Here is a 24,081-nt window from a genome sequence, read left to right as displayed (position 1 = left end):
ACCGTAAGACAGGTACTAAAATATTCATGGAAATGTTACCACCACACTGGGAAAAAAACATTGTCCATCAACAGATAAATGGATAAATAAATTGTGCTATCGTCAGATATTGAAAAACTACACAGAAATGAGTATGAACAAATCACAGCGTGGGAAAATTCTCAGGAGCATGGCATTAATAGAATAAAATCAGACACATCCCCATGTACACTTCCAGCCCCAAATCTAAATTTTAGAAAATGTCTCTTGGTGGGAATCCCAAAGAAGGATATATAGCTTCAAATGGGAGATTAGACTACATGTCCTTTTTTTTTTTAAAGATGTATTTATTTATTTATTTATTTATTTATTTATTTATTTATACAAGCACTGGGTACAGTCAGAAGCACGGGAGGGTGAGAGTGAATTCACCAGAGCCAGAGCAGGGAGCAGAGCAGGCAGAAGGACCGAAGCACACTGCTGAGGGGAGCGGCGGGGTCAGGAGAGGTCTGCATGCTATGTGGGACCCTTCTCCGGTGGTCCCAGGAGCAGCCAAGGATCGAACCAGCGCTACAGAGGCTGCGGGCAGCTTCACAACCCAGCGCTCAACCACTGTGCCACCAGGGAGGCCCTAGACTACATGTTCTTTAGGGACTTTCTCAATCCTAAAATTTGATGGTAAATTACCCTTTGGAAACTGATAAGGAACCTACGATCTAGTCCTCCTGGATTTCTTGTGCTAACCCTGGTCATTCTCAGAAGAGTGAAATAGATAATTAGAAAAGACTGACATTCACTCCTGAGTCTGTTTTGTCTTTTACAATTGTCCTGCAACACTTGCAAAGTAAGTAGGGGCCACCAATGAGTTGAGAAGTTTAGAGAAAGCAGGTGCGGTGAACAAATGCTATGACTTTTGGAAATTCAGGGATTTGTGATAGTTTCTAACATTACAGCAGAAATAAGACAGGTATTTATTATAATAAAACCCTCATAATCAGGGAAATGCAAATCAAAATCACAATGAGATACTATCTCATACCAGTGAGAATGGCATGTATTAAAAAAAACTAGCAACAACAAATATTGGTGAGGCTATGGATAAAAAATGAACTCTCTACACTGGTAGTGGGAATGCAAACTGGTCCAATCACTATGGAAAGCTGTTTGGATGTTCCTTAAACTGCTAAAACTGGAGCTTCCGTATGATCCAGCAATTTTACTTCTAGATATCTACCCAAAGGAAAAAAAAAAAAAACATTAATTCAAAAGGACATCTGCACCCCTATGTTTATTGCAGCATTATTTACAGTAGGTAAGCTACGGAAACAATCCAAATGCCCCAAAACAGACAACTTGATCAAGAAGATGTGGTGTATAGACACAATGGAATATTACTCAGCAATCAAAAAGATAAACTCATGCCATTCGCAGCAACTTGGATGGAGCTGGAAGGGATCCTACTCAGTAAAATAAGCCAGAAAGAAATAGAAAAATATGGGATGGTCTCCTTTTATGAGGAATGTAGAGGATCACAATAAAGGATCAGTAAAATAAGTAAGTAAATAAATAAATATTATAATAAAGTAAATATCAAAATTAACAGGCAACTCTAAGCCAAATATATTCTACAGGGTGGGGGAGGAAGGGAATAGGATCAAAACAGAGGTGGGAAGAGCACAAGGGACGAGGGTGATGGTACATGGGTGAATTGGTGGCAGGAATTCACGGGGACCATCACCGAGATGAGAAAGCATACATTGTACAAAAATGAAGAATGATGCAAAAAACATATAAAAATTTTTAAAAACCCTCTATTTTTTAAAAGTTTGTATAACCAGGAACTGACTTATGCACTTTTTACCATCTCTCATTTGCTACTTAGATCACCTCAGTAAGACAGCTGCAGACACTCTCAACTGTAAGTGGATGAGTCATGTCCACTGACTGGTCCTTGGTTTCAAATCTGTGCAAATGAGATAAAATGCCACACCTGTAGGAATGAGAATAGCAGGGTCCAAATCCCGTCAAGCAGCTTACTAAGTGTGCAGCCTTAATGTGATCAATTCTCTGTCTCAGGTTTCTCATCTGCAAAACGGGATTCCTAATAGGATCTGTCTTAGAGAGTTGTTATAGGTACATATTGCATACATAAATGGAATTTAAAATTGCTGTATGGCACATAGTAAGTCCTCAATACTCAATACCATTTATTAATTGTATTTATATTTATAGTATTGTATCTCTATATCTATGCAATTAGTGTAATTTTTAGTAAAACAAAATTGTCACTAATGGTTCTATACTGGATTATGAATTATCGGGAAGCTTTCAGTCTAGATAACAAGGAAATAAAAGTTATCTCAGATTCCAAATTTCTTGATAACCAAATCGTGTCTGCCTTGCTCATTGTTGCAACCCTGAAGCCAAGCAAAATGTTTGGCACATAGGAAGCACATGATAGATATTTGATTAATGTTTTACTAAAAACTCCCCACTAAAACTACCTAATCTCCTCACATTTTATCCTGGTTCTTGACAGAATTTTTCTTTCAACCATAATGACCACAGATATGGCATAAATTTTTTTTAAAAAAAAGTAAATTTATAAGACAAATAAAATATGCCTTTTCAAAAGGAATCAGTTTTTATCTTCTGGTGCATTTAAAATTGACTCAATATAGTAAAATTAGAATTACCCATACTTTTTTCTACATCCTCCTATTCTAGTTCTGATTCAAAAAAATACTTTTCCATCCTTAGAACATAAACCTTCATTTTTCCATTTGTTCACCAAGTGTTTATTGAACACCCCATGTCTGTATTAAGAGATCTCGCTTGTGAATATCAGAAACCTCTAAGAGATTTTGTAATAAGAGAACTTAACAGCACATAACAAGTCTGCGGCTACTTGTCAGCCTTCTGGTTTGGTTAAATTCAGCTCATTATGTCATCGTGGACCCAGATTCTTTCCATCTGTCCACTCTGTCAACCTCAGTGTTAGCTTTGTTCAAACCGGTAGTCAGGACATGGCTAACCCATCGTTTATCCACCCAACAGCACTACTCTTCAGTCTAAGGCAAGTCATCAGATCCTAATAACTATGCTTGGGCTCAGGTCCAAAATGTGGATTTTACTAACAGATCTTTTTTTCAAAAGTAAGGTCAAAGCATGTCCCTTCCTACCTCCCACTAGTTTTGCAGAGTTGCAGAAACCACTCTGAAGCCCATGGGGATATATTCAGGAATACTAACTTGTGTCCAGGCACACGTCTAATCCTCTCATTTCCAATCAGACTTTTCTGAACCTAAGTCATCAGACTTCCTGGAGCCTAGAGGACAATCCCTAAACAGGAAACAGCCTTTCTCCTTTGGAAGCAGCACGGTATAGTAGTTAGGGGCTAGGAGGGAGCTCGAATCCCAGTTCTACCACTAACTAGGTGGCCCTTGGGCAATCTGCCTAAATTCTAATCTTTAATTTCCTCAAGCATAAAATGAAAAGATAATCATAGTTCCTACCTCAAAGGGCTGTGGAAAGCATTAAGTCAGTGCATGGAAAGTGCTAAGCATAGTGCCTGGGAAATAAAATGTATCTCAGGAAGTATCAGCTATGCCTTGTGTTTCTTTCTCCATCTCCATCTTTCTGCACTCTTTACTATATCATGTCAGAGCTGTATCAGCACCATGTGCAGAACTAATTGATTGACCATTCTGGTTAGGTATGTCAATCAAATAGCTTGAATCCACCCCCCCTCCGCCTTTGGTTAGACAAATTCACTCTTTGGTATAAGAGCTAACTTGGCCAATTAAATGAAAAACCATATAATATTCATGTGGTGATTCTCTCTACCCCAAGTCTTCCCGGACCAGGCCCCTGGAGTCGCAGTGGCTTCGCTTTCTGCGGACTGCCTTTTGGCGCCGAGCCAGTTCCTCTCCACAGCTTCAGAGGGCCTTGGGGACTCAACTTCATTGACTCGCAAAATCAAAATATACAAATTCCCCTCTTAAACCATGATATATAACTGGGAGAATATTGCCTCTCCACTGCATTAGGGCCCTCCCTATTACCTTATGGAATAACCCACAGTGGCAGAAATCCATTCACCTGATCCACTGACACCCTGGGGGCAGCTCAGATAGCATAAAGTGAATTGATAGATGTATATTTGATATATTTTTTATGCCTGGAATTTATGTCTTCTGCATGTTTCATTTGCCATTCTGACTCACTTTATGCCACAGGAGAACTAGGGAAATTTTGAGAGGGACTGAGAAAGAAATGGCATGGAAGAACAGGGTGGAAATCAAAATAGCGATTTTTCTTTCTGATCTTGGACCTCACACAGGAGCATCCTGATCTGCTGTAAAGCAAAGGAAAAGCATTCCCTCCTCTTATTCTCCCAGGAAAGGTTATGAGAGGGAGATGAGCTAAAGCTGAAAGACAAGAAAATCCCTTCCCTATAAACTGGCAGCTAAGCCAGGTCCCCACTCTAAAAGAGAGGGGGCATAAAAATACAAGTAATAATAGAAGAAAAGGCATGTGTTTTATTCCACACAGTGAGCAAGGCCCTATCACACAGTGCAGCTCATTTTACTCTCAAGGTAATCACGACTAGTATCTTCAGCCCTGCGTTAATAATGTTCAAGAAAGAATGAACTTCCTAAGATCATGGTTTGTGGCAAAGCTAGGACTCAAATCCATCCTTCTACCTCCTCCTTACTTCACTGGTGTGTGTCCAAATGGTGATGAAAAAAATTTTAGTAGGCTTCTTCATGGCTCCTATGTATACACTCATGCAAAACCCTACTGTATCCTATATTTACCAGTAGCTTAATTTTTAAAAATGTATACCAATTTATATAGCAATTTATACACACACATTCTATCCCCATAGTAACTTTGTGAAAGGTACAATTGTTTTCCTCATTTTACAGAAGATGAAACTGAAATGTGGGAAAACTAAGAAACTTCCAAATAATGCAAGGCAGTCTGTGGTATTAACTACTCTACCCTATTGCTTCTCTATCAACTCATAAATGGAGAAATGCAAGTACATACTTAAACAATGAAGTCAGAAATAAGACCATTGTGTTCTGTTGACTCACAACCTGGCACATTAAGGCTGAGACTCAACTTCAGACAAAATAAACAAAATCAGTCCTGATTAATTTCCTCTCCTCTGGTTAAGCTGCTCCATTGACCTTGACCACCCGATAGAGCAACCATTCATTTGAACTCATCAAGCCATTCTTGAGCATAAATCTTTCTTCAGGCCCAGCAATACCATGTGACCAAGGTAGATTTGGCCCTCGTCCTCACAGAGCTTATCTCCTGAAGGGTCAAGCAGATGCTAAACCAGTGACAGCAAGCAAGGCAACCAGCTTTTTCACTGACTCTCCAGTGGGAGAGACTGAAGAAGTCATGAAGTTGCTCACCCAAACCAGAAGTCTCCTCTACAATCTTTCCTGCAGATGACCATGCAGTCTCTGCTAGAATCCTCAGGGCCACAAAGGGTCCTCTTCCAACAGCAGTACACCCCGTTCAACCATAAAGCTTTTTCATATACTGTGTCTACCTCTTCTGCCTTTGTTCCAACTCTACCTCTTGCAGCCCACAGGACAGGAACTATCTCTCTTCAACATGGCAGTCTTCCCACAGGACTGAAGACAGCTACCCAGTGAACCATCGATTGTTTCTGACGATTAAACATCTCCTTTCCCTCAGTCATTATTCTTAGGCCACAGCTTTCCAAATTCTTCTCGAACAAGTAACATTCAGTTTGCCAATGACTGAAGTCAAAAACAAGGAATGTGGTCTGGCCAGTAGGGTGATGTGGCACTATGACTGACATTGAACAAGATCCTGGACTCCTATTAATTGGTGCATCCATTGTTTGAATTTTAATACTGATTACACAGAATTGGTTAACTCAGATAATTCTCCATATTTTTTTCCAATAAGAGCTGTGAGCAGCAGATCTCCCCTGGACCTTATTTCAGCACCTGATCCATACTTTTTAAATTTACTTGCAGGGTTTTGCATTTTCCTCGTTAAATCTAATCTTGGTGAAACTCAGATGTCAGTGGCATCTTTGTACTTACTAATAACCAAATTTGCCTTAGCCACACAAATATGATTTTCATATGAAAACTATTCAGACTAAGTACTTAATGATTGTCTTTGCTGTAGATCTCAGAATTGTGATGGGGATTCCATTATATAACATTTCATAGAGAAAAAAAATCCCTCCTCTGAAGCACCTTATCCCCTTGGTAGAAGCTCCAGTGCTTCGCTTCTGCTCCCTTATTTCAGATCCCAGCCTTCCTATTTCTTGTCTATCTTCCCTTTCTCCAACATCCCAACTCCAGCTAAATTCCTCTCTCTTCTATAATGAAACCAATTCAGTTCACCCCCAGCTACAACCAACAAGTTGTCATCTCACCATATACAAGCAGTCAGGAAATTAAAAGTCTCCTTTTACGTAACAGGCTACCCTCCTTAGCATTAAATGCACGTAGATAGATGGTAATCAGTATTCAAAAGCTACTGAGCACCACAGGCTAGGAGCTGAGTGCCTTGAAGGATGCAGTAATGTCCTATATCAAACACAATCCCTGACTTTGTGTCACTTACCATCTAATAGAGAAGACAGATGACAATCAAACAGACATACAGTTGATGGAAATTGCAGGCATAGCAAGCACTGTGAAAAAAAGATAACTCCATGAAGGAGTTGGAGGATTTGTTGTAGTCAGGGGGGTGAAGGGGTTCTCTGAGGAAGTAGAAATTGAGCTAAGACCTAAGGAGGAAGAGGGATTAATAAGACTATTCATTGTGGCTTTATTTATAAGACTGAAAAATGGGAAACAATATAAATGTATATGTAAAGGAAACATCTGTGGCATATCCACCTGGTAGACTATTACAAATCCATTAAGAATTATATTTTTGGTACCCAAAACATTACAAAGATTAGAAAAAATATGCAAACCAACCTAACTTTCAAATATTAATGTGCGAGCCCTAAATAAAATGTTAACAATGAGAATCCAGCAGTACATTATGCAAATTGACTCATTTCAGATTTCAAAAATATTTCAATCTTAGAAAATCCATTAATGAAATTCATCATATAAATAGGTCAAAGGAGAAAAATATGATTACCCAGAAAGCTGTCAAAAGTATTTGATAAAGTTGAAATTCATCTCTAACTTAAAAAAAAACTTTCCTTTAGATAAAGTATATACATATCCTTCCCAATTAAGAACCATGCTCACTATTAAGACACTAGAAGCATCCCCTTTAAAGTCAACAATAAGACATGGGGACATTCTTTGACATTTGTCATTTAATATTATTCTAAAAATGCCAAGCAGTACATGCAAAAATGAAAAAAATAAGAGAAGAGAAACGACTATTGGAAAATGAACACGCGGTTATCATTGTTTGCATATGATGCAATTGGAAAACACATAAAAATAAGCCAAAAAAAAAAAAAGAAAAGCATTAATAAAGTGACCAGTTACCAAAATACACACAAAAATCAATAGCATTCTTGCAAACTAAAAATTATTACTTTGATAATATAGAAGGAAAAATATCCCATTCAAATTAGCAAGAAATGAGATAAAATGGGCCTCCCTGATGGCACAGAGGTTAAAGTTTCAGCACTATCAAGCTATTGCCAGCCCCTGCAGCATGAGTTCCATCCCCATCCAGAGAGCTAATCCACATGGTACAGCAGACCTCTCCTGTCTCACCCGCTACTCTCCTCAGGAGTGTATTTCAGTAGATCTGCCCGCCCTGCTCCCCAGTCTCTCTCTGGTGAGTCCTTTTCACCTATTCCCCATACCTTTGGCCTACATCCTAGCTCTTGTATGCATAAGTAAGTAAAAATAAATCTTAAAAAAAAATTCCATAATGCAATCCCAATAAAATATGACAAATAATTATAAAATATACATGGAAGAGATTATTCATAAGCAAGTGAATGTAGCCCAGAAAAACCTGACAAAAAGCAAAGTAATGAGTAGTGATTTGTTTTATCATGTGTTATGTATCAAATGTATTATTAATATATAAAATTGTAACTTAAAATGCTTGATCCATCCTAAAGACAAATAAATGCTACAAGCACAAGCATGACAACACAACTAGACTCAGATATGTATGAAAATTTAATATGTGATAGAGAAAATGTTGCTGTGATCATTTTTAGAAATGACAGATCAAAACCTATGGGCTGCAATTAAAGCAGATATTAGTAAAGATAAGAGAATGAAAATAGAGTAAACAAATCACAAGTTGGAAAAAGAATAACAAAGCCAACACAAGAGAAGGGAAAGAAAGAGTAAAACCTCATACTTTGGAAGAAAAGGTAAAACTAATAAATCAAAAATCTGATCTTTTAAGAAACCAACAAAATAGACTAACCACTAACCTCTTCAAGGAAAAAAAAGGGAGGGAAAAAATTCACAAAATAAGAAGGCAAAGGACAAACTGAAAACATCACTAGAAAATATGTAGGGCCTCCCCCGGTGGCACAGGCGGTTGAGTGCAGCGCTGTGAAGCTGACAGTAGCCTCTGCAGCGCAGGTTCAATCCTGGCCAGCCAGCAAGGGTCCCATATGGCGCGGCAGACCTCTCCTGTCTCACCCGCTGTTCCCCTTAGCCCTGTATTTCGTCAGTCTGCCTGTTCTGTTCCCTGCTCTGTCTCTGGTGAATCTTCTCACCCTCCTGCAGATCTGGCCTGTACCCTGGTTCTTGTATAAATAAATAAATAAATCTTTAAGAAAAGAAAATATGCAATATGTAATCCAGGAAATAGGTTTGAATATCTAAAGATATGATTAACTTTAAGAAATTTCAAGAAAATACAATGTACCAAACTGTTCCCATTACAGAAAGTTTATACCGTTTCTAGAAGAACAAAAGGAAATTAACAAAACCTACCACAAAACAAATGCAGACCAAAAAAGCAGCAGGCCTAAATGAGTTCACACAAATTGCACCTTCAAAGAAAAAAACCTGAATGCTACTTACCCTATCCCAGATAGTAGGAAAAGAAGGAAAATGCCCCAATTTGATACTTGCAGCTGGTAAAGATGACACCAAAAAAAAAACCTACAAACCAATCTCGCTTGTAAACATGGATGCAAAAATATAAATAAAATATTGGCAAACAGCACCAAATAATGTTTCAGGAACACAAGGGGAGGTCAACCTGAGGAGGGCCATTAATCATCTGGCATGTTAACAAATCAAAGGGAAGATCATAGGAATCACACACACTGAGAAGGCATTTAGCACATTATTTTTGTGAAATGTCAAAGATGATAAATTTTAAAAAAAACTCTTAAAATACAGGAAGCTATGGAGCTATAGACATGCCAGGTGTACCCCTCACAAGGATAACACACACTCCCTTAAACAAAGAGACAAAAGCAGCCTGGAAAATGACACTCAGCATACAGGTGACTTCCCATATGGTTAAGGAGATCCAAGTGAGCAAGATTTGGGCATCTGACACTTTAGGGAACAGATTATGGGAGTAAAGTAACATCCCCACAGATTATTTGCAAAATGCAAAGGGAAAGGGAAAACAGACTTTTACCATAGAGAATGTGGCCAGACAGTTTTACATGCTTCATCTAATTTAATCTTCCTTACCACCAGTCAAGAAACAGGTAGAATCATCTTTATTTTACAAACTTTGAGGAGCAGAGCTGCTTAGTAGCTTATTCAGAGCACACAGTTGGTAAGTATGGAGGCTAGGCTCATATCCAAACTAGTTCACTTAACTAGTTCTAGTTTTCAGTTCATGCTCCTCCCTCTACTCTCTAATTTCCTCACCAGGGATCTTCACTGTTCAAGCCCAAAAGTAAGTTATGGCACAGAGGAGCTGGGGGGCAGCCTTCCAGGCCCAGGGCCCAGGGGAGAAGTATGAGGATCCAGCTGGCGGAACTAACACAGGCTTACGGGTAGCTCCAATTTCTTCACATTGAGATGAGGCTAATAAGAGTTCCTGCCACAGAAGTTGTTCAAGGATTGAATAAGATATTGCATGTAAACATCTCAGCGCCACCCTGGCACTGTCAAAATTTCGACAAATATTAGCCACGAAGGACCGATATTAGCTTGTATTGGTTAAATGCCCTGAATCAAATAGACTTCGTGTTTTAGTCAAAAGTTTGGCTTTTACACTTAAGCTTCAAGAATCAAAAGCAGCAGAGAAATGACACAGCTGGTTCCATCCATCAAAATCTCCTGGAAAACGGGTTAAATGTCACAAACAAGCCAACATCTGGGCAGAGGATGCTGGCAAGTTGAGCAGCACCAATTTCCCCTCAAAGGAACACTTAAATACATTTGTAAAAGCAGTACCAATGAGGAACATTCTAGGAGGGGAATACCTTTGTGAGTGGTGGGTTCATTCTGAGAATATCCTCGTCACACCACCTTGTAGGTTGGTAAAGCTCACACTTCATAATTTAGGTCATAAATGACCACCTAAATACATCAAGAATAATGTGCCAACAGTGACCCTTAGAGCTAGAAATATAGATGAATGTAATTAACCTACTTCCAATTTTGGGGGTTGGGGGGACAGGAATCTGCTCTACTCTCTCCTGACTTGGGAGCATATGGTGTCGGATTACATGGTTGGCACCTCACTGACTGCTGGGTCCATGTGTCACATTCTAACACAAACAGGCAGAGGCGAAAAGCCTGCCCAGAGTCACCAGCCAAATCCAAAATGGGCAGCCCAAGCCACAGGCTGAGCCAGAAGCTGCTATTAACAGCCTGGTAGAGGAAAGAGAGCTCTCAGCGCCACCCTTGGCGCCTCCGACCTCTTCCATAAGCAGCTTGAGTAGGACGAGTGACGTTGGCCTCTCCATTGACGTACATTGTCTACACTCCTGGCTCTAGGAAGGAGAAACAGAATTGGTCTCAATTCATTTTGGGTCTGGCTCTTTTAGATTAAGGCACTCTGATGCAAGTAAATACAACCGACTGTGTCCCATTCCAGTGAAAGTTGTGCTTGTCATTCTCCTCATCCAAGCACCAAGCCGGATTTGTATGTACTGAGCTAAGGCCTCTCACCTCCAAACATTCAAAGCAAGCAAGCAGGAGCATAGAGACCTCTTAACCTTGTTTTTAAGTTCCCTTCCCCTTATTGAAGAGACTCCTGATCTCCATAAATCAGCTATAACTGCGGATGCAACCTGAGACTGAATACGCTCTTTCATACCCCAACCCCAAACTTCATCAAAATACTGAATGGCCCGAGACAAGATTTTCCTTCCTTCTTGGAATTATGGGATTCCCCCATCCAAAAGTAGAGTGTGCCTATGAAACCTTCATCAGTAGGTCGTGAAGAAGGCATTACCATTCATTTCTATAGAAATGCTTTGGAAAGTCTGCAGACTCAAAAAATAATACCTTACCAATTCATACCAAATAACACATACAACTTAAAATAACATTCACACTTATGGAAGCAGAAATGCTCTGATAAATGCAAAGCCTGTAGATGGATTTTAGGACAGAGCAAGGCTGGGCCTCTCAAGCAGTTGTCAAAACCCCTGATGTAAGTTAGTTTTGCTGCTCAGCTTTGTTGCAAAAGTGAAAATCATCTATTTCTATCTCTAGCAAAAATAGGTATGAGTGTACATCTTTATAAAAGCTAAGTGGCATAGGCAAACTTTCCAAAAGCAGGATACACCTCCCTTTTATTCCTTATTTTGAAATGTGTCCATCCATTTCAGGTTGAATCATGGATAAAGAGGGAATTCAGAAGCCCCAAGGAACAGGGTGGAGTTGCTAGTCAGAATGAGAATAAGCCCAGGGAAGGAGACCAGGGTTGGCAGATGTGTGGCTGTCTAGCCCACGTAGAATATCCTCCACAACAAGCTGGAAGATAGAAGGCACCAGTGACAGAAGGAAAGGTCACTGAAGGGATTAAAAAGTGAGTCGTGGGCTTCCCTGATGGCGCAGGTGGTTGAGCACTGCACTGTGAAGCTGTCCGCAGCCTCTGCAGTGCGGGTTCGATCCCAGCAGGCCAGCGAGAATCCCACATGGCGAAGCAGACCTCTTCTGTCTCGTTCGCTGCTCCCCTGAGCCGTGTATTTCTTCAGTCTGCCTGTTCTGTTCCCTGCTCTGTCTCTGGTGAATCCTCTCACACTCCTGCGCATCTGGCCTGTACCCCGGTTCTTGTACAAAAATAAATAAATCGGGCCTCCCCGGTGGCGCAGCGGTTGAGCGCTGGGTTGTGAAGCTGCCCGCAGCCTCTGCAGTGCTGGTTCGATACCCGGCTGCTCCCTGGCCACCAGAGGAGGGTCCCACATGGCGCGCAGACCTCTCCTGCCGCCCGCTGCTCCCCTCAGCAGTGTACTTCGGTCCTTCTGCCTGCTCTGCTCCCCGCTCTGGCTCTGGTGAATTCTGTCACCCTCCCGCGCTTCTGACTATACCCAGTGCTTGCATAAATAAATAAATAAATAAATAAAATCTTAAAATAAAAATAAACAAATCTTAAAAATATAATGATAAATAAAAAGTGAGTCTTTTCAACTAAAAGGATCCCTGCAATCAAAAGAAATGACCAGCTGCATCCACTAACGATCCCCTTCTTGCCCCCTTCCCAATACACCCTCTGACCAGAACAAGAGCCTGACAACCCTAATACCTTGCCTTCATCCCCATCAGCATTGGCCACATTTGACACAGTAGGTGAGACCTATTTTCTCATTCTGCTGTCATTAGTGAGTTAATCTCAAGAAATAGGTATATAATCTAAGCCAGGTCCATGAAAACTTTTCTGACACTTACAAAAACTGGAGTCTAGGGTACAAAGCACTCTTTCCTCAGGAGTCCCCAGGCTAGCAACACAGAGAACTGGAGCTGCCCGTGCCATGTCCCCTGATATACAGAAGAACTTCACAGTGTATATGGAACGTTCCCAAGATGGGAAGGTGTGGGAGTAGAGAGGGAAAGATGGCAGAAGGAAAATGAATTTGAGCAGCGATGAAGAGAGAAAGATGAGGGAGAGAGGGTGAAGAATAGAGAGATGGAGACAGGTGTAAAGGCAGAATGGCCACAGTGCAGGTTTTCTGATCCCATGCAGACCGGGTAAAGGAGGAGTCAGAGTCCTCAGTGGTTTTGCAGGTTTTTATTGGGGTTCAGCAGGTCCGTGGCAGGCAGGGGTGCTGGGGGGCTGGGAGGCTGGCAGTCCTCCCAGCCCCCAGCAAATCTTCACTTTATCTGGGCTCTCTGGTGTTCTCTGCTTCTGCTTCGGGCTTCTTCTCTTTTGGCTTCTGCTGCTGCTGGCGTCCCCGTGACGCCACCTTTAAAAGCACAGTCTTAGCCCAAGTGAATCCCATCTACCTATGCCCACACCCTATTCCAGGTGCCCGCCATCAGGCATGCATTCAGGACAAGGATCCATCATCTATCCTGATGGCAGGAGGGCAGAAAAGCCTGACATTTTCTTTACCCTGCAGTCCACCCCCTCAGGGTTTTCTGCCATACAGTCTTCATTATGTACAATTTTCCTTAACAAACAAACAATGCAGCCATGGCCCACAAAAGCAAATACATCACAATATAACAAAATACAACAGAACAAAAATAAGTCCAGGCAGGGCCCCAACCTAGTGCAAAAGACAATTATTGGTACCAGCAGATGAGCCACCAAATCTGCTGCTGAAGGCACTGCTCATACGAGGGAGGGGAATCACTCACAGCATCTACTGTAACACACCAGAAGCCATTACGCTTCCTGGCCTTCTCTGGCTGTAGTCTCGGCTACAAGCCACACACAGCATCCACCCCCAGGATGCACTAGCTCTGGGATTGGCGATTCTATTCTGTTGGGGGTAATCGCCAACCCTCAGGGTTTCTGTCTGCAGTTGCTCCAACACTCGGCCTTCACAGCCACCAATGCGACTCGTAGACCCCTGCACTCAGGACAACCCACTGCACAAGCACATGGGTCGGGGATCCAAACTCTACATTTGGCCTCTTTCGGGTCCCCTCTTCGGCTTGGGCTCCACCCCAAGCCACGTTCCCCACCCATCCCCCAAGGACGGGTTCCTCAGCTCCTCACCCTCACTCAAGAATGAGCAGGGCATCACCCACAGGTGATTTTACGAGACTCACAGGGCTTCAGCATACCCAGGCTGCTTAACAGCCGCTTAGGGCTTCTCAACTTAGCATCAGTACCAGCTTTTGCCTTCTCAGTTGGCTTTTCTCCTCCACCTGGCTGCTGGGCATGCACAGGCTGCTTTTGGCCATCAAGGCCCACTGGCCACCCCCACATTCCCATCTCCTGGGGTTTACAAACAAAACTGTTCCATCCCCAGCATCCCAAAACGTATCAACCTGCAAGGTCCTCCACCTTCTGGCGGGATTGTCAGTCCAAGTTTAATTGTCAGTCCATCAGTCCAAGTCTCTTGGCCTCTCCCTGAATCAGCACTGGCGAGCTCCAAATCTTGGTCCTCTCTTTGCCGATGATTCTTGCTGCCTCAGGGGTCTTTGGCTGGTCCTTTCAGGTGTCATTGGCTGGTCCTCTCGGGTGTCTCCTCCTCCTGGTGTGGTCTTGTCCTGTAGATTCTGGACCTTGTCCATCTCTTGGGTCGTCATGATGCCTCCAGCATCATCAGAAGCAGTCTTTTACTCCTTAGTCCCTCCAGGTCTTCTGAGGGCTCCATACCCGTCTGCAGGGATCATCTTGCCGACTTACGCCAATTGTAAAGGGGCAGGACTAGACCAGTGCAGGTTTTCTGATCCCATGCAGACCGGGTAAAGGAGGAGTCAGAGTCCTCAGGAGTTTTGCAGGTTTTTATTGGGGTTCAGCAGGTCCGTGGCAGGCAGGGGGGCTGGGAGGCTGGCAGTCCTCCCAGCCCCCAGCAAATCTTCACTCTATCTGGGCTCTCTGGTGTTCTCTGCTTCTGCTTCGGGCTTCTTCTCTTTTGGCTTCTGCTGCTGCTGGCGTCCCCGTGACGCCGCCCTTAAAAAGCCCAGTCTTAGCCCATGTGAATCCCATCTACCTATGCCCACACCCTATTTCAGGTGCCCGCCATCAGGCATGCATTCAGGACAAAGATCTATCATCTATCCTGATGGCAGGAGGGCAGAAAAGCCTGACATTTTCTTTACCCTACAACAGGAAAATAAGAACAGATAGAAATATAGGTGTAGGGTAAGAGAAAATGTCAGGCTTTTCTGCCCTCCCGCCATCAGGATAGATGATGGAACCTTGCGGTCCTGAATGCATGCCTGATGGCAGGCACCTGGAATACGGTGTGGGCATAGGTGGATGGGATTCACATGGGCTAAGACTGGGCTTTTAGGGACGGCATCACAGGGATGCCAGCAGCAGCAGAAGCTGAGAGAGAGAGAGAGAGAGAGAGAGAGAGAGAGAGAAAGAAAGAATGCCGGAGAGCCCAGATAGAGTGAAGACTTGCTGGGGGCTGTGGGGCCTGCCATCCTCCCGGCCCCTAGTACCCCTGCCTGCTCTGTACCTGGTAAACCCCAATAAAAGCCTGCAAAAAGCCACTGAGGACTCTGACTCCTCCTTTACCCGGTCTGCTGGATCATAGAAAACCTGCACTGTGGTATTCCTGCCACTACAATTGGTGTAGTCAGTAGGATGATCCATGCAGATGGGTATGGAACCCTCCCAAGACCTGGAGGGACTGAGGAGTAACAGACTGTGTTTGCCTGTGATGACGCTGGAGGCATCATGGTGGCACAAGAGGTGGACAAGGTCCGGGAGCTGAGGGACAAGACCTCGCATGGAGGAGATGCCCAAGAGGACCAGCCAACGACCCCTGAGGCAGCAGAATCATCGGGGAAGAGAGGACCACGATTTGGAGCTCACCAGTGCTGATGCAGAGAGAGGCCAATGGACTTGGACTAATGGACTTGGACTGATGGACTTGGACTGACAATCCCACCAGAAGGCGGAGGAACTTTGGCAAGTTAAGTTTTTGGGACCCTGGGGGAGAATACTATTTATTGTCTGTACACCCCAGGAGATGGGAATCTGGGGGTGGCCAGTGGGCCTTGATGGCCAAAAGCAGCCTGTGTATGCCCAGCAGCTAGGCAGAGGAGAAAAGCCAACTGAGAAGGTAAAAGCTGGTACTGATGTTAAGTTTAGGAAGCCCTGAGTGGCTGTTAAGCACTAAGTAAGCTGAGGAAGACCAGTGAGTCTCGTAAAATCACCTGTGGGTGATGCCCTGCTCGTTGTCAAGTGAAGGTGAGGAGCTGAGGAACCCGTCCTTGGGGAACAGGTGGGGAATGTGGCTTGGGGTGGAGCCCAAGCCGAATGTAGAGTTCGTATCCAAGGATCCTCGACCCTGTGCTTGTGCAGTGGGTTGGCCTGAGTGCAGGGGTCTACGAGTCACATTGGTGGCTATGAAAGCTGAATGTTGGAGCAACTGCAGACAGAAACCCTGAGGGTTGGCGATTACCCCCAAAGAGTAGAGAATCCCCAATCCAGGAATGAGTGCATCCTGGGGGTGGATGCTTCTCTGGCTTGTAGTCAAGACTAAAGCCAGAGAAGGCCAGGAAGCCTGACGGCTCCTGGTGTGTTACAGTAGATGCCGTGAGTGGTTCCCCTCCCTCGTATGAGCAGTGCCTTCGGCAGCAGATGTGGTGGCTCATCTGCTGGTACCAATAATTGTCTTTTGCACTAGGTTGGGGCCCTGCCTGGACTTATTTGTGTTCTGTTGTATTTTGTTGTTATATTGTGATGTATTTGCTTTTGTGGGCCATGGCTGCATTGTTTATGTTTGCTAAGAAAATTGTATATATGAAGACTATATGGCAGAAAACCCTGAGGGGGTGGACTGTAGGGTAAGGAAAAATGTCAGGCTTTTCTGCCCTCCTGCCATCAGGATAGATGATGGATCCTTACGGTCCTGAATGCATGCCTGATGGCGGGCACCTGGAGTAGGGTGTGGGCATAGGTGGATGGGATTCACATGGACTAAGACTGGGCTTTTAGGGACGGCGTCACAGGGATGCCAGCAGCAGCAGAAGCCGAGAGAGAGAGAGAGAGAGAGAGAGAGAGAGAGAGAGAGAGAGAGAGAGAGAGAGAGAGAGAGAGAGAATGCCGGAGAGCCCAGATAGAGTAAAGACTTGCTGGGGGCTGTGAGGCCTGCCAGCCTCCAGGCCCCCCAGTACCCCTGCCTGCTCTGTACCTGGTAAACCCCAATAAAAGCCTGCAAAAAGCCACTGAGGACTCTGACTCCTCCTTTACCCGGTCTGCTGGATCATAGAAAACCTGCACTGTGGTATTCCTGCCACTACAATAGGGAAAAGGGAAGTAACAATGGGGTGAGAGAGGTGAAAGAAAGAGAAGAGAGACAGGTGAAACATGAAAAAGAGAGATGAAGTAGAGTGAGGATGGGGAAAAAAATGGGGAGAGGAAACAGAAATGAAAGGGGAGTAAAAGTTGGGGGCTGGAGAGAAAGGCTCAGGGTCACAGGTGTAAAGAGGATGGGAGGGAGGAATGGTGGCAGAGACAGGGGAGATCTCTTAAGGTCCTGCTTCCAGGCCACCCCTGAGGCTATGTGCATATTTGTATGCTAATTTAACCCAGGTTTAAGTTCAATGTTATCACTTGCAATCAAAGGAGTGACAACTGTGACCCCAGTCAAATCCAATCCTACTGCAACGTGGCTCTCTATGGTTTTGTTCTAGAACCCAAAGATGAACAAGGCATTTCACTGGTCACCTCAAAACAGTCTACCCTGGTGATTTCCACACTTCAAAAAAAAAAAAAAAATGGAGAAAATTTAAGTTCCTTTCCCCGTTTACAAAGAGCAGGAAAAGGTCTTCATTTCTTCCTTTCCCTACTTTCCACTCGGGATCTGGCTATCAGAAGCCAATCCTCCACCAAAAACACAAAAGACACTACTTGGAGGTTAAAAGCATCATTTAGGAGAAAATGATGTTGTACATCAGCCCAAAATTTAATATGGCTTTATGCAAAATAGTAATGTGTCTGGTAATGCAAAGATTCTTCTAAAGTAGGTTAATAACAATCCAATATTATTCTCCTTAAAAAAATGAAAATGTATGTCAAAAAAAAAAGGCCTAAAGTAGCTGAATCTTGTACCCATTGATGGAGCTGATTTACATAGATAGCATTTAACATTCCATCATCATTATCCTATCAGTCTCCTGTCTAACGTGGGAGCCTAAAGACGCTCATGTGCTTAGAGGTTGAAAAAAAAAAACCCTATACCCACCAAGCGAAAGGGTAGTAAATGACAAAAAAGAAAAAGGAAAAAAGAAAAAAATAATTTTAGGCAGACAAATGAATATCAACTGGGATGAGAAAGAGACGGTCTCCCCCCTCCCTTCTGTATCCATATAGTAACCTAGCAGATTGAATAAAAGAAAACTAAATATTTAAGAGTAAAATGTGGTTATCAAAGGGAGAGAAGGGGAAAAAAGGAAAGCATTATGATAATAGTTGAGTCTTCCTCTGCCAGAGGAAGCAGCTTTGAGTATGCTGCCTTGACTTAAATGGAAAGCAAATGTAAATGAAACACAGTTTCTTCAAGACTCGAGCACATGGAGATTATCAGATATTTTTTTCTCTGAACATGTTACATGAATTTAATTCTGATGAGAAGCACCAGAGGGAGTATTCTAGGGAGACTAACAAGTCAGTGTGTGCCTGGCATGGTGAGGAGGGGCAGAGTCAAGTGTCTACACATCCTCCCATGTTAAGAGATCTTCCTGCCAACCCCTTGACCATGGATTTAGCTGTGGTCTCACAGGTCCATGGCCTCATTGCACTTCTCTGGCATGTCAAGAAGGTCAGAGAGATCTGACACAAAGTGGAGCTGGGGGTTGGGAAAGCCACTGATCTCCATGGCACTGACACCTAAGTAACCAAGAAAAGTATAGTTCTATAAAGTATGTGCAGTCAGGGTAGGTGTGGGGAGGCATCCTTCACATCAGCTGAAAAAGAGGTACATGGAGGCAGAGAGAAAAGGAAACAGATAACAGGAGAACAGGAGAAAAAAGAACAAGGAAGTAGGAAGGAAGGAAAGAAAGCAAAGATGAAGAACAATATGAGAAAGAGGTGGAGAAAAGATTAGTTAAGGAAAATAAAAATGGTTTGAGCCTCCATTTACCTGCTTGCTTACCTACCCTGAGCTAAGACCAAACTTTCAACAGCCATTCCAAGCCCCCAGATCCACTACCTAGGAGCCATCACTCAGGAAACATTCCCCTTTCTGGTCACTTCCAAGGACATGTCCTTCTAACACAATGAACTGATAATCACTGCTCTTCCACAGGACTGTTGCCCTCACTAGACATTGCCAGTCCTAGAGCAATTTCTCCATCCTCCATCCAGACTGTACGCTTTTGAGTACCCATCCACACGGCCAGCAGGCCTGCCTGGGGTGCTTCCTAACAATGTTAATTTTTTTTTTCCCAAGAAAAAGGGACAGAAGTCAATTAAATGGAGTGTGAAACCAAGTGACATAAGAAGAAACTCCAAATTAAAAAAAAAAAAAAAAAAAAACTAACAACCTTGGGCCATGTCTTTTTGTCCTACCTCTCAGTGTGACAAGACTAAACCAGACAAACCAGGTTCTCCCAGTCAGCAGTCTAGTCTATGAAAGAACAAAGATAAAATAAAGTGACAGCCTTTGAATATTAATAGGGCATATCAGCAAGGGTGAGCAGCAAACAGTGGAAGTCACCTACAAGTTCTAAAAGCAGTTCCTAAATGCCCAAATTCATCTCATCGCTCCCCACTTAAGAATTCCACTAAGAAAATGAATCTTTATTTCAAAAATAAACTTCTGAGATGACTAGAGATAAAAGCAGAGAAAGAAATATTGAAGCACTGCAGGACCATCCTTCACTCATCATCTCCCCCCAGGGCCTATCACGATGCCAGGCATATTACAGATGCCCAGTAAATGCTTGTGGCATGAATGATGTGAAAGAAAAGGAATACTTGAAAATCAACTTCAGGATGGGATTAGTCTTTGAAATCAGGTTGGTCCCAATCACGATCACAGAAATTGAAAATAGAGTTTGAGGTCATTGAAATCTACTCCAGACATCACTTCTTGAATCTTTGGAGGGGTTTCATTTCAAAGGAAGTAGAAACAAAGTTTTCTGGGTCACCACATTTCTGTCTTTTTTATTCACTGACCTACTTGCTCACATATTCATTCAATCATTCAATAAATATTATTGGCTGTCAATTATGTGTCAGGCACTGTACAAAGCTCTGTGGCTCTGATGGCAATGACAAACAAGAAAGTCCAGTTCTTCTGGAACTTATATTTTTCTGTTCCTTCTCCTCACCCTAGAACCAAGCCTGGATCAAACCATTCCAAACTTAAACCACTTAAACAGCCTGAATTGTCTCCCTATCACCAGTGACCTCCACTCCCAATTCATTTTGCCCACCCACTCTGCATTAATTTTCCTAAAAGATTACTGTTCTCATGTGTTCACCTGCTCAAAACCCAAATGGGTTCCCTAACATCTAGAACTCATTCTAGGACTCATTCATTAACCAGACACTCCATATTAGATATGAGGTAAGGATTATAAGATAAAGTCTACACTCTTCCACACACTGAAGGTTGCAATAAGGTACTGATTGTTGGCAAGTTACTTCAAGATTTGACATCTTCAAACCCTAAATGATTATCACCTTCCAGTTTTTATGGGTTAGGAATCCAGGAGAGGTTTCCTGCTAAGGTTACCATCAAGGTGTCAGCCAGGGCAACAGTCATCTGAAGGTCTGACCGAGGCAGAAGGACCTGCTTAGTAAATGGCACACTCAGTGGCTATTGGCAGGAAATCTCAGTTTCTCACCAACACATGTGTTTCTCCATAGGATCTCTGAATTATCCTTATACCCTGGAGTCTGGCCTCCCCCAGAGTGGAGCCAAGAGAAAGGAGGAAGTCACAATGTCTTTATGACCTAGTCTTGGAAATCGCACATCATTATTTCTGGAACATTCTATGAGAAGTCAGTCAATAAGTTCAGCTCCTACTTACAAGGAGGACAATCAAAATCTATCTCTTAAATGGAGGAATGAAATAGAATTTGTGAACTTACCCAAAACCTCCACAAATCTATAGAGAAATTGTATTACATATTGCATATTATATATCATATTATGTTATATTATTACATTAGAAACACTATAATCAGACTACCATATTTATCTATTTTCATATCTCTATGCTGCTATACCCAGTATTAACTTTTATACTACAAAGAAGCTATTTCTCAAGTATTGCACCCATTATCAATATATTGTCAACTGTTTCCTCATAGGTGTGTACACTGTGCCCCTGTCCTCTGTCTCCAAATCCCATATACTCAGAGAGAAAGCACAGCTAAGAGTCTGGACTCTGGATTTCCTGGGTTCAAATCCCACCATCCCACCTGTACTTTTGGTGAGTTACTTAAGTTCTCTCTATCTTCATTTCCTTACCTATAAAATCGTGGTAATAGTATCTACTTCATAAAAAGCTTATTGTGAGAATTAAATAAATCAATGTTTATAAATTACCAAGAATTTAATAATTAAGTGCCAAGAAATAATGTGTGGCATATAATAACTGCTATTATAGTCCCAGCTAGATTATACGGGTGTCACTCCTCTAGATCCAGTTGAATTCCATAATACAGTCCATAGTGAACACCTTCATTGAACTCCAAATGCTATAACTGTGACCCATTTTTATCCATGGTCAGATCTATAAATTGTCAATTACCTCAACTGTTGTTTTCTGGTGGTTTTTAAATTCTGTATTTCCTTAGAGTCCTTAGAAGAAAATGAACATTATATATCAAAGGAAGGAAGGAACAAATTCATGTTAAACCCTAGGAAAAACTTCATGCCTCTAATATAGTGCCCCCCAAACACCAAGAAACCAGGTTCTTTTTATTTCCATGTGACCCTCTGATATCACAAAGCCAAACCATATTAAGCTTTCCCACAAGGTCAGTCTTGTATGGGGCTCTTTCCCACTAAGGGGAGCTTATGAAAACACCATACAGGTGAGGTTACTGATATGTCCTATTAATATCCAAAAGCTGCCAGCCCACTCCTCAGCCAATGGAATTCAACTCTTGTTCTCCTGAATCCCACATCCGAAAATGCAATATAAGCCCCTTCCCCGGTCCAAAAGGTGGTAAATCTGTTGACCGAGCTCCCAATTACAGTTCTTTCTTTTTCCAAGCCCCAGGTGGCATATTTTTTTATATTTATGCACATCATGTAGGCAAGGCCTTGACTTCTGGGTAACCATAACCACGGGAAAAGCAAGCATCAAACAAGGTGCTGTTTAAGCTTCAAGAGCCTAATATTTTCAAAGTCATCACCAATAAACGTTCCTTTCCATCCTAGATTCAAACATGGAAGTTTAGGTCTTCTTACCTGCATGTTATCCCAAAGGTGTTGTGTCACCACCCCAAGAATTTACAACTATTAGAAGAGCCAGAACTTATGTTTGGTCATTTCTCACAGGTAAAAATATTGACAATGACAATTACTAGTTACTAGTTTGAAGCAAAATGTTCCCTAGCTGTCACAGAAGGTTCTAGTAGTTCTGATTCAGTCCTGAACTACATAAATTCATCAAGTCATCCATTCATTTATTCATTCATTCTTTTCTCAACAAATCTCTATTAAGTGTGCACTAGGCACTGTGGTGATTTGAAAAAGTAGTATACAAAAGTCTGGGCTTCAAGTACATTATCTGGAATGTTACCCTCTCTGGCATCAGTTTCTCTGTCTATAAAATGAGGAGGTTGGACAAAGTCTCCAGGGTTCCTTTCACTTAAAAAAAAATACTATTTTTCTGATTCTAATGCCTGTTCTGCTTTGCCAGGCAGGGTTGCTATGAAGATGAAGTTAGAAAATGTGCATGAAAGTGCTTTGAAAACTATAAAGCACTGCTCAAAATGTGAGGCATTATCCTCATTGTTGTTGCCATAGCCCCAAAAATCCCTAGAGAAAAGTTTTCAAAGACCTGCTTGATAACATCCCACTGGGATCCTAAATAGGAAAGGCTCTTCCTCACGTCTCCCTGGGATCTTCCCTGCTGTTGGAAGTCCACAAGGTTTTTTCTGTACATTAGCAGTTTCTCGCAGCAAATGCTTTTCAGAGATTGCATTGTCCCCAGGAAAAACATTCTATTGTGTGACCTAATCCTGAGGTTGGGTCCAAGTTCAAGAGGAATCAGGACTGGGATGAATTAGTGATGCCTGCTATGGACTTGAATGAGATGGAGAAGTGACCACCAGCTGACTGGCATTCCTTGACAACGGCCTTTGTAGCTGTGATAGCTGAGCCTCAATTGTGACTAGACATTTTCACTAATGTTTCACAAGAATTATCTCACCTTTGGATTAGGTAGTGATGTCAATCCCCTTTTAAAGATGAGGAAACTCAAACCCAGAGAGACTAGCCTACAGCATCCCACTGCTAGTATGTGGTAGAGCCAGAACTGGAAGCCAGGCTGAGAAGTGCCAAGGCCAGTGCATTTCATTGTGACACAACACTGAACATTAGCTGGGCATCTAAAGTAGCATGAATGGGTAAACTAAAGGACTCACCTTATAATGGACTATGGAGGAAGTCTATGGGGGCTTTGGTGGTGGGAACAGCTATGGTTACCACACCTGAGGGGAGAAATCCTATACTGTCAAAATATTAACAAGGATGTAAAACAATGATACTTCATTAATAAAAAAATAATTAAAGATCTGCCTTACATTTTTCCTGAATTGGTGATATTGTTAATATCGGCTCCAGGTAAAAAAGGTTTTTGGCAGTCTCTGGCTCAGCACAGGGATCAAACCTCTAAAGCAGCAGTCTATAAATTTCTGTGATTGCACACTTCATTAGTTAAAAAAAAAATTGTGCCATCTAATCCAATGTAGCGATGTCTGCTATTATATGCATGTATTTATTTTCAAATTGCACACATCTAGCAAAATGCAAATATATTAGATATGTATTAAAATATATCAAAAATTGAAATTTTTTAAATGAGAAATATATAAATACAAATTCTGATATTTTCTATCCAAACCCCA

At 42.3% G+C, this 24,081-nt stretch overlaps 2 long non-coding RNA genes across 2 annotated transcripts in view; both read right to left on the bottom strand.

Annotated features, from left to right (window-relative positions):
- The window catches only part of LOC119237066 (uncharacterized), a 506,617-nt gene that overhangs the window by 299,126 nt on the left and 183,410 nt on the right, over positions 1–24,081 (bottom strand). The gene's annotated exons all lie outside the window — the stretch shown is intronic.
- Positions 1,930–20,890, bottom strand: LOC129145099 (uncharacterized). The gene is made up of 3 exons (XR_008550159.1): positions 20,841–20,890; positions 6,610–6,679; positions 1,930–1,942 (listed from the first exon to the last, which is right to left on the bottom strand). It is a non-coding gene; the product is annotated as an uncharacterized LOC129145099 (long non-coding RNA).

This window comes from Talpa occidentalis, unplaced genomic scaffold, assembly GCF_014898055.3.
Source record: "Talpa occidentalis isolate TD23 unplaced genomic scaffold, MPIMG_talOcc4v2.1 talOcc4.9, whole genome shotgun sequence".
NCBI classification, from domain to species: domain Eukaryota; kingdom Metazoa; phylum Chordata; class Mammalia; order Eulipotyphla; family Talpidae; genus Talpa; species Talpa occidentalis.
The sequence above is the reverse complement of the archived record's forward strand: the minus strand, read 5'-3'. Positions and strand labels throughout refer to the sequence as shown.